Raw genomic sequence first — 13377 nt, 5'->3', positions numbered from 1 at the left:
CTGATTGGAACTGACACAAATCAGTGACAATTGACTTTACAACAGTTTTAATAAAGTTTGAGGGTATTGTGTCAAGGCAACACGTTGATGGATTCAGCTGCTGAACAGTTTCCTCTATTGTTTTTGGGTTCACTGTAATAAACTCTAACATTGTAGTTGACTCAACCCTCAGTGGTTGAAGCTGTTCAAGCTTTTTGCGATTTTGCTGGTTTGTTCTGATGTTTGACCTTATTGATTGTATTTTTTCATTGAAATATACAGCAAATTCATTGCATTTTCCAGCTGACAGTAATTCAGGGGCTATCTGATCTGGTTGGGTTGTGAGCTTTTCAATTACAGAAAACAACGTGCGAGAGTTGTTGACATTTTTGGCAATAATTTCAGAAAAGTATTGCTGCCTTGCTTTGAACAAGCCATCATTGAATTTTCGCAGACTTATTTTGTATAGTTCTAGATGAATTTGGAGTTTTGTTGATCTCCAGCTCTTCTACAGTCAGATTTCAAATTCTGCATTATCTCAGTCCTCCTCCAAGGTGTTTTCTGTGTGTTTGGTTTTCTCTTAGTTTTGATTGGAGCCACCTCATCTATGACATTACAGACTTTTCTATTATACTCATCCAGAAGATCATCAACTGTCTCAGCACTCAATGTTGGTGTCATTGCTATGGCTTCCATAAACTGTGCACTTGTGTTCTCATTTATGTACCTTTTCTTTAAACACACAGAAGTAGGGGGAACAGATGTTACAGTCTCTAGGTCAAAAAAGACACAGAAATGATCAGATAGAGCTAAGTCTCTTACATCAACAGTAGAGATATCAACACCTTTAGAGATAACCAGATCCAAATTGTGACCTTGAGTGTGTGTCGGACCAGTCACATGTTGTGTAAGACCAAAAGTATCCATTAAAGCATACAGTTCTTTGGCAGTATTGTTCATGTTATTGTTTACATGAATATTTAAGTCACCTGTTATTATTAAAAAGTTGTATTCAGTGCATACAACTGACAGCAGTTCAGCAAACTCATCCATGAATTCTCCAGAATATTTTGGGGGTCTATAAATGACTAAAAACAGAACTCTTGAATCACCCTTCAGTAAGAATGACATATATTCAAAGGAGATAAAATCACCAAATGTTTTTTCTTTGCACTGAAATATTGATTTTAAAATGGCAGCAACTCCACCACCTTTCCTGCAAGTACGACACTTATTTAAATAAATAAAGTCTTGTGGTGAACTTTCATTGAGAATAGTATTACTGATACCATCATTCAACCACGTTTCAATAAGAAATAAAAAGTCCAAGTGATGTGTCAAAATAATATCATTAATTAGTAGTGACCTGCGCCCGCCATCCTGTTGGGTTGGGTGTGGGGGGCTCCCGTTGGTCTGGGGCGCTGGTGGGGGGGCTGTGGCTCCCGCCTGGGGGGCGGGCAGTGCCGTGCCGGGTGGGTTGGCTGGGGGGTGGTCTCGTTGGGGGGCCTGGGGTGGTGGGGTCCTTGGCTCCGGTCCGGGGGGATCCGGGGTGGGGGTAGCTTTGGGGGTGGCTGCTGCCCGGGGTCGGCGATTGCCTCCTGGGTAGCTGGGTGGCGGGGTGTGGCTGTGGGTTGCTCCGTCGGCCCTTGCGGGTCCTCGGCTTGGCTCCCTAGGGCGCGCCCTTGCCAGGGATGTCGCTTGCGCGACGAGCCAGGCGGGGCCCCCTCCGGGGCTTTTGTTTGACCGCAATGGTCGGGGTGTGGCCGTTACGGCTAGGGGTGTGGGGTGGGGGGTGCTATGGGGCCTCCCCGGGGGTCGTGTTGGGTGGGTGTGCGGGGGCGCGGCGCGTGGCTCTTGGCCTGGTGGATCCGCGTCGGGATTGGCTGGTCTGCTGGCTGGGTGCACCGGGCGCCGTGGGCGCCATTCCGGGGCAGGGGCGTCCCGGGGGTGGATCCGTGGTCTGGGTGTCCGGGGGTGTGCTCTCCTGTCATCTGCCCGGGGACCGGCCGCGGCGCTTGGCGGCGCTGCGCAGCCTTGGGCGGGGCGGGGCTGGTGGCCTGGGGCCCGCTGTCGTCCGGGGTGTGCTGGCGTCGGGGGGGTGTCTCGTGCCGGTGCGTGGGTCGTCGGGGATCGCCTCCGTGGGGGGGGGGGGGGGCTCTACTGGCGCCGTTGGTGTGGGATGGCGGTACCGGGCTGGGGGTGCTTCGGTACTCGGGCTTGCCGGTCCGTGGCTGGCGGGGTGGCCCTGCTTGGCGGTAGATGGTGTCCTCTTTCGTCGGGGGGGCCGGGGCCGCCTCCCGGTGGAGAGTGTTATATCGTGGCGCCGGGTGGGCCTGTGCTGGCCCTGGTGCGGGCACGGGCCTCCCCCCTGCTCGGCCGCCCTCCTTGGCGGCGGGGGGGCGTCGCTCTGGGCCGGCGTGCGGCGGGGGTCGCCCCCTGGGGCACCGGGGGATGGGGTTGGTGCCTGGCTGCGCCCGGGGGTGGGGGGTGCCGCCGTGCTCCGCGGGGCCGTCGCGGTCTGGGGGGGTGTCGTGGGGGGGGTCTCCGGCTTTGCTGCTCCGGGGCCCGCAGTGCCGCTTGCCCGTCTGCACCATCTACCCTCTCGCGTGGCCCGCCATGCGGACGGGCCCGGCTCGCACCGGACAGGCCTCCTACATGTACACTTCACCTCACTCCCAGCTGGTCTGGCTCACTCATATAATGCACCACACACCCATACCCAACCCTTGGGGGGCTGGATGGTGGGACTGGGGGTGGAGGGGGCCGCCACCTGTGTCACTATGTAGTGGCGTGGGGGCGGCACTCCCACCTCTAGTTACCATACTAATCCCTCCAATTTTAATCGCACCTCAACATGCCACCCCCCGGAGGGTGTACTCACCTACACCCTCCGGCCTATTACACCACATACACATATATCCACAGAGGCAGGATGGGGAGCACCGCTCCCCTCCTTCCCCCTTCTTTTAATTACACCCCATACATTCACTAAACACACATTCACACAGGGGATAGGGAAGTGCCTCTCCATTGGGGAATGGAGAGGCACCATAACAGGGTGGTGGGTTGGTTCACATATTTGGGCCTCTCCGGTGGGGGCCTGGCTCCTCTGTTGGTGGCCGGGCCACTGCTTAGAGTAAAAATACATCAGGATGGTGCGGTCGGGCGTGGCGGTGGGTCTCGGGGGGGCTTTGCTGGGGTCTCTCCTTGCGGGGTCTTTCCGGGCGGTGTCGGCCTGGTGGGGCGCGGGGGTGCTTCCTCCCCTTGGGTGTGGCTGGGTGCTTGTTTCGTCTCCTGGTGGCCTTGGGGGCGGGCCCCGCGGTGTGCGGGCCCGGGGCGGCCTGCCTCGCCGGTTTGGGGGGTGGGTGTGCTGGGGGTGTGCTGGTGTCCTCGCCGGGGTTGGGGCGGGGTTGCTTGGCGCCTCGGGGTGATGCTGTTTACTGGGGGGCAGCGCTAGCTGTTCCGGTGGTGGAGGTTGCTGTCGGCCGCCTGGTGGGTCCGTCCTGCCGTTTGCGGACTGGTGGGTGGGTCCGGGGCATCTTTGGCTGGGGGCTGCTGTCCCGCACTTGATGTGTGCCATTGGGGTGCCTCCGTCCCCGCGGTGGGGATCGCCGGTTGCTCGCGGGCCGGTGGGGGGCGCTGCTCCGTGGCTGGCGCTGTCCGGGGGGCGGCGGGCCCTGGGCGGCTGGCCGTGGGCTGTCCGGGGCTGTGCGGTCCTGCTGGGCCGTGGCCGGGTCCCGGGCGGGGGTGGGGGGTGCGTCCCGGGGGGCTTGGCCCGGGGGCTTGCCCTTGGGGGGTCCTGGTCCCGGGGGGTGCTCCTGGGGCCCGGGGTGCTTGGCCTGCTGGCCGGGCCGGTCCTGGCGGGGGTCTTTCAGGGGCGGGTGGCGCGTGCCGCGCCCTTGCGTACCTACTGGTACGGCCCCTGCTTGGGCAGTGCCCCGTGAGGTAGGGTGTCGGGGGCCGGAATAGGGGGCCACATCCCGTCGGGGCGGTCTGGCTTGGAGGGGGCCCTGGCTTTAAAAAAAAAAAAAAAACTGAAGCTCGTGGCGCGGGCGGCATCAGCGAAGGGTGATCTGGGGCGCCATGGGGGGCTAGGTTGGGGTGCCTGGGGGCCGGCGGGGAGACTCCCAGCGGCCCCCTGGTGCCTTATGCGGCTTGGGGTGTGGTCGTCCTCCCTGGGCGGGCTGCTCCTGGTGCTGCATCCATTCCGGGTCCTTCTGGCCTGGGGTCGGGCCCCTGCTGGCTCTGGGCTCGCCGGCGGGTGCCCGCTGGCTGCCTGTTCGGCGCGGTTCTGGTCGTCTGCTGGGCGTGGGCTTCGGCTCCTCCGCTGGGGCCTCGGACAGGGAGTTCTCTGGGCCCTCCCCTCGGGGGGTTGGGCGCGGGGGTGGGGGGGTCGATGGGGTGGGGGGTCTGGGGGTTGGGGGTGGGATCGGTGGCGTGGTGCGCTGGGTCCTTGGCTCCTTGGGGCTTTCTCGGGTGTGTATGGGGGGGGGCGATGGCTGCCTCTCGGCTTGGGATCTTGGGGGCGTTCGGGGGGCTGCTTGGCCGTGGGGTGGTCGCCGGGGGCCCTTAGGCTGCCTGCTCTTGCTGCTGGCCTGACTGCTTCTTCGGGCCCGGGGGCGGCTCTTGGGTTTTGCAGTGGCGGTACTTGGAAATACATTTGTCATGGATGCACTGGCCTTGGGCTGTGGGATAACACTCATACTGGGCTCAACCTTAGACACGTTGTTCCCAAATACCTGTTTTATGGAATTTCCACTCACCTCTTCCTCTGTTCACAGCCACCACCATTATTGCTAAACCACACACTGGTCACCAAACTGGCTTGACAACACAACAATAAGCACAATATACACAACCACAATTTCACATCGCATCACTTAAAACTATTCCCCACCCATTCCATATCCTATCTTGTATCCCTCTTCCCTGTTAACTTCCCCACCCTCCTCCAACCCCTCACCTTGGTGTAACACTGCCCTCTCTTTTTTACATCCTCCCTTTAATAAAGTGTTTCTTACCCTTCCCTAGGGAGGGCTGGTGACGGTCACAATTATGCAATGAAATAAATAGATTTATTTAATTGCAATAATAAAATATGCATTGCTGTCAAAAGATTGCACTTCTTGTAGTGTTAACCTTCGACAGCATGTGCAGACAAGGTAAAAAAAAAAAAAAAGTAGTGACTTGTTAACAAGAGATCAAACATTAAGAAGAGCTAATTTTAAAGACTTTACTGGAGACACTGGTGGACTTTTTGGATGACATGTTATAGGAGTCAAATTTTTATCTCTATAAAGCTTTTTGCTTTTCTTTAATTTCACAATTTTACCTGTGTTACCTGTCACCACAGGAATTAAAGAAGCTGCATTAACTCCATAGGGCCCTGACTTTTTCTGGTTGTTCCTAAAATTAGAGCTATTGCAGTCTAGACCCAGCACACATCAGACCTGTGTTGCTCTAATTTGAGATATGAGAGCAGAGCTCTGCCCGTCACTACGTGTTCTTTAAACTTAATTATTATACCTTCTTCTTCTTTTTCTTCTTCTTCTTCTTCTTCTTCTTCTTCATGGCAGTTGGCAAAATAAAAAGTGCATTACTGCCACCTACTGGTTTCTAGGTTGACCAGAATTTAAGAGGACCAAAACTTTCAAAAAATAATTAATAAAATAAATAAAGTAAATAACCCCTCCAATTAGACCATCCCAGAAATTCCCCACAGTCATGTAGTGAATCTCAAGGAGTCCAACAGGGACCAAACCTTCCCTCCACTAGCTCTGCTTTCACTCTCTAACATGTTTTTAACTTCCTCCCATAACATCTCCATCATATTTAAGCACTTTTCTGCTCCTTTCACAATGATTTTAATCTTTTCCGTCTTTTGTTTTGCCTGGTCAGTGCAGTGTCCTTAGGTCTCACATGTTAGATGGACCTTGAACTGAGACATGTTTGAATACTTTACATTGTAGTGTTGCACAAATGTTTGATCATTTTGTTTTTGCCTTCTTCACGTGACAAATCACAGCACTTTATACAGAAGCATATTATGTGTTTTGTTCATTGCTGTTTGTTTTGCTTTAAAAAAAAGTCTTAAATTGTCTTAAATTTGACATAAAAAGTGTGCAGCAACCACTGTTTCTGGTGTACGGTTCATACTGTTAATAAATGTTGATGGTACTCATACTCCTGGTTGTGATTCTGATAAGATGTTTATTCTAAGAACAAAAACTGGTTTTAAGGTTTTGGTTTTAGTTTTAATGTAGATTTAGGTTTATTTCAAGATGAGTCAACTTGTATCAAGAAACAGCTTAATCATTTTTCACTAATGCTGAGTCATTTTTTACTTAGATTAGTTGTTTTATTCTTGTTCCGAAGCTTTCATTTGCATAAATTAAAAAAGCAAAAATTGATATTTAAAGTAAATACGTGCTAATCACAACATTAATTCTAATGAAATTCGTCTGCTATATGTTGTCACCACTAAAATGTAGTATTTTTTTTCTAGATCATCACCAACTCAGGTTGATCCAGGCTGATTAAAACCATCCCATCTGAGCTGAGACATGAACTGATCCATTTATTCACACATTAGTTCTTCTAATGTCTTTAAACACTTTTATTGATACACACAGACCTGGTCAGAGCAGGTTACACTCCCAGTTAGGATCATGGAAAATAACATTTGCTCCATCTCAGTATCTAGTTTAGACTTTTTTTAGACCTGTGTCCTGGGTATGATGGGTTAGTGAGGTGAACAGTACTCAGCCATGTTGGGAAGTCCAGAAATCACACAGCATCTCACGCAATCATTGTCGTCCATGCCAGAAAATACCACAGACCAAGTATTTGTAGTGTAGTCATAGCACTCAACAATTTTTCCTCTCCTACAAGAGACAACAAAGATCTTCTTGTTCATCACTGCAATGTCAAAGTTCCTGTGTGTGTGGACCATTTCAGGGACATCGTACCAGGTGTTGGTCACTGGGTCATAAGCCTCAGCAGACCTCAGATATCTGGACCCATCTCTGCCTCCAACTGCAAAAATGTGGTCCATATATGCAACGACCCCAAATCCACACCGAGGTGTTCCCATAGGAGTGATCAGTGTCCACTGGTTGGTGTCTGGGTTGTAATACTCAGCAGTATTCAGTACTTTATTACTCCGTCCTCCACATATGTAAATCTTGTTGTTCAGTGTGGTGCAGCTGGCCTTGAACCTCTCTTCATTCATTGATGCAATGAACGTCCACTGGTTGATGTCAGGCTGGTAGCGTTCAGCAGTTCTTCGTGAGGTACCATCAATCCTGAAGCCTCCCATAGCGTAGATGCATCCTTTTAGCACGGTAACACTCACAAAGCTCCGTGACTCCTGCATTGGTGACATTTCCTGCCAAGTGTGTGTGACTAGGTTATACCTCCACACTCTGTTAAAGGGGTCGGTCCATCTTAAAACACCACCCACAATGTAGAAGCATCTACCAAGGAAGACAGTGCTGTAAAAGCGTAAGTGAGTCATGGAATCCTCCAGACTGGGATGAGTGTGAACTGTGATCCAGCTGTTAGTTCTGTAGTCAAAGGCCTCTATGGTCTTATAAAATATTCTAACCATCAATAAGACGGCGTTTGGCAAACGACGGTAAAACAAGGTGTTGTTGATCCCAGACTCAGAGCAGAGTAACGAAGGTTGAGACATGACTTTAAGGGTATCAGAGACCAAGAGGTGGGACTCAGGGTTTGTTTTTACCACATCATTGTTAAGCACATTGTCTGTGATGTAACTTTTGTCCATCAGCCCCAGTCGTACCTTTGGTAACAGAGTAGAAATGGCTCCCTGTCGTTCCTCAGGCATGTGGTTTATCCATCTTAAAACACTTTGATAAACTGTGATCTCCTGGGTCACAGTAAGGTCCTCCTGACCCAGGATATCAGCCAGCTCCTGCACCTCGAGCTGCAAAAACTCTTCACAGAGTGAAACCTCCTCAAAATTCTCACAGATAAAGTGAAAGGCCTCATATTTCAGTTGAAACAAAATGCGAATATAACAGGATTTTGCAAACTGCCACAGCCCAATGCAGTTTTCTGTACCGAGATGATCCTTAAGGACTTCAAAGCATGTTTGTTCCAGACTCTTTACATTGAACTGATGCACTTCCATCATTAGATCAAAATTATTGCTGTTGTCAGAAATATAATAAGTAAAGTCACTGAGTCCAAGGAGTTTGTGAAATGTTCTGACAATGAAGATCATGTGAAGATTAAAGCATTTTAGAACTTCAAAGATCAAAGCATTTTAGAGCCTAAAGCTTCCATTTCTTCCAAACAGAATGTTACCATAGTTACCAGCAAAAGAGCTTTTGCTGAATGTTGTTAAGCTGACAATTTGTTATATTCTTCAGTCATTTTGTTATATTTTAGTTTTAGTGCGTGTAATATAGTTCACATACATAATATTGTTGTTTTATGTTTTCAGCATTTCTGATTGATGTTTTATAATAAAATACAAACATAGGTTTAATATTTGAGTCTCTGTTTCTCCAGTGATAGGCAGAGGTTCTGGACACTGGACTAACTAGGGCTTCCGTGCCCCAGCACGTTTGACACCTATAGTCTGGATTGTTTACCAAGTCTCAGTGAAATTATGCTGTTCCTGTACCTGGTTAAGGAACACTAAAATTATGAAGAAAGTGGTGAAATGAGATTTTAAAAACCAGATAAATTGGTTGAAAGTTGCAAATTAGAGTGGGCAAAAACAGACAGAAAAAGTGGTAAAAAAGGGTTCAAAGAGTTAATATTGGAACAATTAGTTTAAACTGGTGAATAATGAGCATAACAAATTGTGAATGTGGTTCAATTGACAAAAATAATCATGATATATGGTGAAAAGAGGTTAAAAGTGACAATAATGGGTCAACATATGTGACATTAGGTGGAAAAGTGGTGGAAAGGGTTTATAAGTGCTGAACATGTCTGGAATGTGGAAAAAATGTGCAGAAAAAGCATTGAAATGTGATGTAGAAGTGCCAGAAATAGAAATAATGTTGCAAAAATGCATTAAAAGGAGCAAAAATATGGCAAGAAAAAGTGATGAACTTGGTTAAAAATATGGAGAGTTTGGGTTAGTTGTAGAAAAAGGATAAAAATTGTTCAGAAAATATTCTTAGTTTCTTGAAGGTACCTGGTGGACCTCTCACAGTATCCTATGACCCCAAATGGGGTTCTGACCGCAAGGTTGAGAACCTTTGCTTATTATCAGAGCAGTGAACTCCACAAACCTCTAAAGTTATTGTGAAGTTGATGAATTTGAAAGATCTACAACTGGATTTTTGGTCATTTAAAAAATAATTCATGTTTTCTCTGTCCTTTTTACTTGCTCCTGAGGGCCGAAATGGATGCTCTGAAGGGCCGGATTTGGCCCCCGGGACTGGAGTTTGACACGTGCTTTAAACTGTTGCTTCAATATGTCGGTCTTCCTTTTTCCTCTTGCTTTGCTGTGTAACTGTTGTGCTAACGCTGTAATAGCCACTTTTCCTGCTGAAAGGTCCACCATTGCACTTTTACTACAGAAAGGATTTAATTTAATTTAATTTAATTTAATTTAATTTAATTTAATTTAATTTAATTTCACGAGAAAGGCCATCCAGGCCATTTGAGGTCACAGTTCTCTTCAGAGGCAGAGGAATGTTTTTTTATATTTAATATTTAATTATTATTACATTAAAATATGGGATATTTACAGGAAAGAGGAGTAAAATACTGGAGTTTCACGGCTAAAACTTGATACAAGAAAAGGGGAATAAACAAACAGGTTTGTTTATTCCCCTTTTCTTTTTCTCTTTCTCATGGTCCGGCCCACCGACCCAATCCCCGGTGTCCCCAGATGCCAGTCCACCCCTGCCAAGATGAGACTGTTTTCTTCCATCCATAACATTAGGAATACTCTCAGGTGATTGGATGTGAAGGGATTATTGTATTTCTTCAGCCTGTACTGTTAGTCTGACAGACTTACTGTTTGTAGGCTGTTCTCATTTTACAGGTGAAAAACACATGAAAATAGTGGTGGGAAGTTGTGACTGGGTCATAGATTATTGAAGCTCATCTGTGTTACCTGAAATAAGAGTCTCTGCAGAGTCTCCATCTTGTGGCTCACCTGGTGATGCTTTTCAGGTTGTTTTTAATGTTACTCAAAGCACTTTTGGGATTTTGAACATCCACAGTTTGTGATCTGTGAAGATCATCAGAGATGCAAAAACCAGACAAGCTTTTTAACCCAGACACTAACGTTGAAACTCTATCATCACTCTCTATTACAGTCCTAATCAAAGCCATAGCAGAGGCTGACATAATCTCAACCTCTACCATGTCATCATGTCTACTTGGTTTAGATACATTTAGGTCATTCAGGGAATACGCTGACTCATGTGTTTTTCATTATATAGCTCCAAATAGCTGAAGCTGTGCATTTCTGCTGGTATTTACAGTGAGCTGAAGGAATGTTTCTAGTCTGTGTGTGTGTATATTAGACTGTAGTTTGCCCTGAAAGGAGCTCAGCTTTGTTAATAACTACATATTTTATTTATAACCTTGTCAACAATGAGGAAGCAAAGTGAAGTTAATCAGGAAACATACAAGAGTTTTAATAAATAGATCAAAAGGACAAAATATACTAATTTAGTAAATATGAATGAAATAAATTTCAGTCAGGACTGCTTTAGTCAAAATAAATGATTTATTTACAATAAATGTGCATTAGGATTTGTATAGCGCCTTTGAGTGCTTTACATGGATATGCATACAATCATATATTTGGTGGTATGGGTCTGTTCTGGGACCTCCTTGTCCTTTCCATGAGCTTACATGGAAAGCCGGAGGCAGGGAGAGCACTCCTCCCTGACCTTCCCTGAACCCGAGCTAAAGGCTAAAGGAAGGAGAGCGGTTTAGCAGAAACCCCCTGGAAAAGATCACAGCATATGTTAATGATAAAAAAATGACACTCAGTTACTTGGATACATACTGACCAGGAGGAGTTGGGGCGGAGGTGGGTTGCGCAATGCTTGCTGAGGAGTTAAAAGGCAGCTGTCACGGTATAAGTCGTGCTTCCTGTATGCTGTGACCAATAAGGGGCCAGTTTGTTGACTGAAGGTGTGGCTGGCTTGACGTCAGAGGCCTGCCTGAACTAACGCTATGCTCAATTAATAAATGTCCCCATCCTATGATATGTAGTTAGGTAGTGTGGTTTGTTTAATTAGAAAAAAATAAAATTTAGTCCTGATGTCATTTTAATGCACTTTGAGAAGCTTTAGAAAACTAAATTAGATGTTAAAAAAAAAAAAAAAAGAAACCTGTATTGTGTACTGTAGAACTAACACATTGTTTTTATGTGAGGAAACCTGCACCTCAGTGTCTGTCTTGAGATATTGGAGATACTTTTTCAAAATTAATTGATAAATAAAGACACATTACTGTTTGTCTTTCAGAGTACAGTCTGTGCAGAAACTGTAGTTTAACGTATATGACTCGTAGGAAGCATTAAAATGATAATGAATCTTTTCAGTGATGAACAAAATCTGCCTCCTGCAGCAGTCGAGAGTTTAGATCCTTTCTCTGTCGCACTCGTTTCCTCTTTCTTTGCACTTTAAATAAATAATGTGAATTTATTTAGGATAGATTCTCTTTTCTGTTTGTCTATTGAATAATCACTGAACAATTGGTAACAATTTCAGAATTTTTGGAGACCAAAGTGCATGGGATAATTATTGAAATGTGGTGAAACGACCCTTGTGTTAACAATGACCTTCCTTCAGTGAAGGCCTTTTCTGGTAAAAACACTGACCACATCACAATTTCTGATGCATCCACTACGCTTTTAGAAATCCAACGTAAAAGTATTTGGGGAGGTGAAAAAGAATGTGTTAATCTGTGTGTTCATTTATTATTGACAAATATGAATCAATACTTATATTTCCAAAGATCAATTATGACATTCTGTGAAGCTCATTAACATTACAACAAAGCTGAGAATGTGAGTACAGTATCATTTAAATGTTTGGGGTCTAAAACTTTAAACTTGTGAAATATTAGATTTGCACAGTTTATTTATGATAAACTAATGTCAAATGTTTCAGTTTTCTAAATAAATGTTGCTGGTCTCTCTTTAAAACTGATGAACATGATGTGTTAGAGCAGATATGAACAACTTTCATCAGAAATAAGGGTAAAAAAAGAAAAATCTATTTAGTTTATTTAGTTACTATCATGCTTAAAATGTAAATAATGTATATATAATAATTGCTCCACTATTTTTGAATCTGTCAAACACCTTTAATGGTTGGTTTTCTTTAAGTCTATGACAAAGTTGTCTATGATGTATATGCAAACACTCATCTCACGTCATATATTTAAATCCAGCTTCAGGTAGTCCAGTTTGTTTTCCAGGGAAAAGACATTAGAACACAGGATGGAAGGAAGCGGCGTTTTTTGAGGATTAGCTTTTAGCTTGGTTGCTAGCCCCGCTCGCTATCCCTGCTCCTGCTTCTGATCACACCGCTTATGTCTCCTCTGCTGGCGGACACCGCTGGTACGAGACTCCACTGCTTCACAGGCTGCTGGTTGTAGCTGGCTCCGTAGGAGGTCCAGATCTTCACATCTACCGGACTATAACTCTTTGTTTTGCCTAAATCTAAGATTTCCTGGTGGTCGTATTCTATTTTATAGTAACTACGCTGCAGGTTCACTGAGAAATGATTAGAGGTGACTGAGTTATCTGCTGATATATATCTGTTGCTAATGCGAGCCTCTACAGACGCAGCCTTTAGAGATTTTATAGGATACATGGGGTGAAGCTGCCCCGTGTAGTTAGTACCACCTAACTCTACAAACTTCTAGAAGATTTAAGGTCTTCTGCTGTGTGTGGGCTTGGTGAAATCCAGGTAGTTGATGATATATGCCTGAGACAGCGTTGTTCAGGGACGACTTCTTCTTCCTGTGTTTTATGGCAGGTGGCACTCTCAGGGATGGCTCTGCTGTAAATAGACTTATACTCAAAAAGGTACTACAGGTTGGCCAGGCCAGCAATATTTATTAATGTTTATATAACTATATAATCTAAAAATAACAATATAAAACAACTCATATGGCATGACAGCTAAGGACATGTTTCTTAACACTCAAATTAAGATTTTAAGGATTTCAAACATATTTAAAAACTGAAAATGTACAATATTTCTATATATTGCACCTTTAATAAGGTTCCTCCTGTCAGGGTTTGGTGTAGGTGTGGACCTAAACACAGAGAAAGATGGAGGCAGAATGCAGGCGTAGCATTCCTGGAAACAGTCCATGTTTATTCCAAACTAAAATACTCAAAGGGCAGCACAAAGAAACCAGGGAACAAACACAGCA

The sequence above is a fragment of the Gouania willdenowi genome, unplaced genomic scaffold (assembly GCF_900634775.1).
Source record: "Gouania willdenowi unplaced genomic scaffold, fGouWil2.1 scaffold_10_arrow_ctg1, whole genome shotgun sequence".
Taxonomy (NCBI): domain Eukaryota; kingdom Metazoa; phylum Chordata; class Actinopteri; order Blenniiformes; family Gobiesocidae; genus Gouania; species Gouania willdenowi.
Note: the sequence above shows the minus strand (reverse complement) of the source record.